General features: G+C 43.5%; 1 protein-coding gene across 5 annotated transcripts in view; it reads left to right on the top strand.

The window, feature by feature from the left end:
- The window catches only part of HOXB3 (homeobox B3), a 105,115-nt gene that overhangs the window by 38,038 nt on the left and 62,463 nt on the right, over positions 1-4,614 (top strand). The window contains exon 1 of one of the 5 annotated variants that reach the window (XM_083583322.1): positions 208-321. The exons of the other annotated variants lie outside the window; for them this stretch is intronic. The gene's annotated coding sequence lies outside the window, so the exon portion shown is untranslated. Of the gene's footprint in view, positions 1-207; positions 322-4,614 lie in introns of those variants that run through there. 5 annotated transcript variants of the gene reach the window in all.

The following is a 4,614-nucleotide window of genomic DNA, read 5'->3' as shown; positions in this document are numbered from 1 at the left end:
AGATGTCAAATGGATAGGGTTTTATCTAGAAGTTAGATCGTAAAAATCGCCCAGACCTCAGCCAGATACCCCTCACTGGCTCTCAAAAGTCACGTGAGGTCCATAAAGTTAGTTTTATGGTTTTGGGGAGTTGACAATGTACAATATATTTCACATTCTCCAGAATGTTAAGTGACATTTTAACTGCCTGCTTTGGCTTGGAGAGGGGCAGGAATGGGAGATCACTTTTCCAGGCTAGATAAAGGCTTCTCCATTGCTGGAATAGGAAGCATTGATGGTTCAGTGTTTACTCCAGAGGACTTAGAAACTGCTAAGCTTAAAGTAAGTTTCTCTTGAAATACTATCTGGTTAAATGACTTTTAAAAGGCTAGATTGCTAGAGATTGGGCGGGGGGGGCGGGGGGGAAGGGATTCTCGTCTCTCTTTCCAGCTTGCTTCTGTACAGTCTTAGCTAAATGAATGTTAAGGCCCCAGTACTCCCTTGGAGTGGCCCACGTTATGTATGTATGTATGTATGTATGTATGTATGTAGGCATATGGTTAGCAGAAGAAGAGGAAATAAGATGAAGCGTTCCATCTCGATGAATGGCGATGTCACTGCGGAGTGCTCCAAGGATTTTGCTCGAGGGAGAGAGGGGATTATGTATGACAACTTCGCTGAGGTCCTTGGTGGCTCTTGTAAAGCACTTTGCGGGTGTATTCAGGTATTGGGCGTGTATTGATGTCTAGGTCTTAAGCACACTTACTTAGAAGTGATTCCTATCAGAATCAGTAGGATTGATTTCAGAATCAGACGGCTTGCTTTCAACAGAGGCTGTTCTGTCTGCGTGTGTCTGTGTGTCCTGCGTGTGCGCACGCTGGGAAAGCAAAATGTAGACTTTGAGAGACACTCTTGCTTTTTAACCGTGTGTGTGTGTATTCCTGAATAACTTACCGTCAGAACATTGGACGTTCACAATTTAAATCCCCCTCCCCATTCTTCAGTATTTCTGTCGTTCGGGACGTTTCCTTTGGCCTCCCAACCCCCACACCCCATTTTACAAGGTATCTTCCTTCGCTTCCTCGGTATATTAGTAATTTTCCACATGTTGCTGCTAACCATGGCCTGGGAAGTTCTCCTGCGCAAGCCTGGTGGAAATGAAGATCAAAGAGCATGTACTTTCCCGTGGATAGTGTCCTATGTGGTGCGTCCCCGTGTCTTGTGCAACTCTCTGCTATGCATATTTCCCCCCCCCCGGAAGTAAGCACCGTGAATCAAGTGGGGCTTACTTCCAAGTCAATGTGCCCAGGCTAGTTGCTTGGCTGATATAAAGGTGGAAGAGACTGCGGTTTGTTAAATGGGGCAGGTTTCCATCTCGCCCACTTATGGAATCTTCTCTGTCCGAAGCAAGGCGCCTTTGGAAAAGGGAAATGAGTTTTTTTGGAGGAGGGGAGAGATACTGCTCCATGCCCCATAAATGTTTGAAACTTCCCGTTTCTTCCGTCCAAATAGAAAAGGTTCACCATAAAGGTAGCAGAGGCTTTCCAGATGGGGCCTAATCCAGATGCTGATCAATGAATGTAAAAAATCCTCTTGTCTTGAGGATGCTTTAAGCGTAAACATCCAGCTGTTTGACTCTGGACTTTAACGCGATTATACCAAAGAGCTTTAGAAACTTCTATTTACTGTTGTTGTTGGATCAGCCAAATGAAATATTTTAAAACACAGGGAGGGAGTGGGACAAACCTTGTTTGAGTTTTGAAGCTTGCTTGCTTCTTACGTTCAGGAATAAGGGGCTGTATAGGATCTTCAGTCCTGGACTTAGATAAGAGGGAGCCTCAGGGCTTCAAAATGACAGCTGCATTCCATAGCCTTCAATGGTATATGCAGTCTTCTCCTATGCAAACCTATGCACACTTATATCTGGGGTATATCCCACTGTGCTTTGTGGGCTTACCTCCGAATAAAGTAGCACAGAACTGAAATGTAAATTGTGTCTTGGCGTTTAAAAACTAACAAACCACAAACTCATTCGGACCGATTAAATGAGATGTTGACTCTGCTGTAACCTCGCTACCAGTCCTTCTTTATGCTACCTCGCTCCTCTTCATTTTAATGGAAATTACTAGTAAATCAGAGATTCAAAGAGGCCTTGCTTTTCTATAAGCAGAGCAGTTTCTAACTGATTTGTAGGCATTGTGGGTTTTGGGGTGTTGTGTGGTTTTTTTTGCATATTTCCGCACCCGCTTTCAAAAATGAGCTGGTGCGAAGGTACCATTTTCCAACCTGAATTATCTCTCACAAGTTCCATTTAAATGAATGGGGCCTAGGCAAGAACACTATTCATTGAAATAGACTTTAAGTAAGTATCCCTGCTGGATGAGCTCTGGTGGTTTTGTGGGTTAAAGAATATTTCCCAAGTGTTATATTCCCCCTTTCCTCCCTCCCCCCTCCATTGCTTGAAGCTAGGATCTTTAGGGCTGTGTAACATTTGGTAGACACATGTCTTTCGGTGCAGGATAAAAGGGACCACTTTTGCTGCTTCTCCCTTCCTACAACATTTAGACCATCCTTCCTCCTGTTTCTGAAGACTGTCCCCTATTGACTCTGTGCCCATCTCTGAGAGCAGGATCTGAGAACACACTTGACTGCAGTTGTGCAATGTGCCTGGTGATGGTGGCTTGCTGGCTTGAATGGGGAAAGACCATATTCTCTAAAACCTTACTCCGAATGTCTCTCAGTACATAATACAGTACACCTTTCTTCTTCTGAAAAAACCCTTTGGAGTTATGACCCACCTATCCTTAAGCACATCCTACTCCCATATAATTCAGCTGAAGAGTTAGGCAGTTGCTTAAATATATTCCATTGAATTAAATGGAACTTTAACCTTGACTGGATCGTGCTCTTGAACACGAAATAAATAAACTTTAGGGGCTGCCACAAGCCAGCTTACACACGCATGCACACCTGTAAAATAGACAGATACATCTCCACAGAATGAGAGAGAAAGGAATGCTACCCGTTTAGGTTCGCAGGCTGTGCGCCAGTCATGCACTCTTATCTGCTCTATGAAATAGTGCGGTCTCATCGAATCTGTATCTGGTCTCAGTAAGGACGCCGACGTTTGGTATGGGCGCTCATACACATATATGAACGACATTGCTTTCCATTCCGGCCAATTTATTGGCACTGGGACACTGGGCAATAATCCAGACTATGGGCACGGAGTGAAGGAGTAATACCTATGGATGGGAAGAATGGAGATCTCTGGTTTCCAGGGTCGGAAAACAGAGGACCTTATTGCTAAGGAAATTTCCACCACCCATCCGTGAGTTTCTCCATTCCATGAACTTCCCTTTCTTCCTATCCAGTCCACACTTCTCTCTTTGCATGTTTGTGATTTATCTGCCTGTACGATTAATCCCCACGCCTATGCACCTACATACCTACATTTCTCACTTGCGTATTGCGGCATATGTGGCAGGAAGGCTTGCGATCCTATGCAGGCTGACACTGCAGTCTTAACCACGCCTGAGTAAAGTCCTATTGCACTCAAATTCAATACGTAAGCGGGTTTAGGTAAGTTGGGGGAGTATGCTCTTTGCAACTCAGTGTGCCATACTTCCGAGGAAACGTGCCTAGGATTACGCTGCAGGACTGCTATCCCACACAGCCAAGGCAATAAGGGCATCCTATCAGGATGATACCTGCGGTGTCTCAAGAGAACCAGGTCCAGCGTCCCATCCCTAGCACCTCGTTTGATCCTGGCCGTTGTGTTTGTTGGGCTGATTCCATCCGGTTCCATTTTAATGGGAAGGGCATTCCGTGCGTCGAAAGAAAGACGGCACAAGGGAGGCCACCCCTTCATAAAGGTGACCGGTGGGTGTTTCCCTTGCTTCTGTCCTGCCCAAAACATCTAAAGAAGGGAGAGTAGAAACATCTCAGAATCTGTTAAGCCTGGCCACTGATCCGCAGTCCTAAACCTGACCTCCCTCCCCCGCCCCCCTGTTAAATCCTTTCCGCGAGCTAGAACTGTCCCAACAGAGGAGGCAAAATTCTTTAGGTTTTCTGTGCATATTCTCTGTTCATCTGCATTCAGAGTTAAGTCAAAGGTTCCCTTCTATAACTCACTTTTCTTCTCCTGGTGTGTTTTCCAAAGTTGCTTTTCTTTCTCCACAAACCCCAGTGTTTATTATGGCCAGTGGGAGTTTATAGTAAGGAAAAGTAGAAATTCCTCTCTTATCTTTTTCTTCCTATTCTTGTTCCTTGTTCTTAGTTTGTTTGCTTTTCCCTGCAACGGCTTGAGAAAGTCTTCATGGGAGAGTAAACAGGAAGGCAATTCTTCCTAGATACAGGAGGGTTTCACCAGAAAATACTACTCACCCCCAATTGCCTATCGTGTTTATTATTATTATTATTATTATTATTATTATTATTATTATTATTAGCAGTAGTGAAATTTCATTATATACAATGTAAACAAGAAACACTAGTCGTATATCCGGCATATCTAGATAATATCATATTCTATACAATTCTATACAATGGAGTTTGCATTAATAATAATAATAATAATAATTATTATTATTATTATTATTATTATTATTATTATTATTATTATTTCTCTTCACG

This window comes from Podarcis filfolensis (assembly GCF_964270895.1).
Source record: "Podarcis filfolensis genome assembly, chromosome: 13".
Lineage (NCBI taxonomy): Eukaryota > Metazoa > Chordata > Lepidosauria > Squamata > Lacertidae > Podarcis > Podarcis filfolensis.
This window is presented reverse-complemented; position numbering and strand designations above follow the sequence as displayed.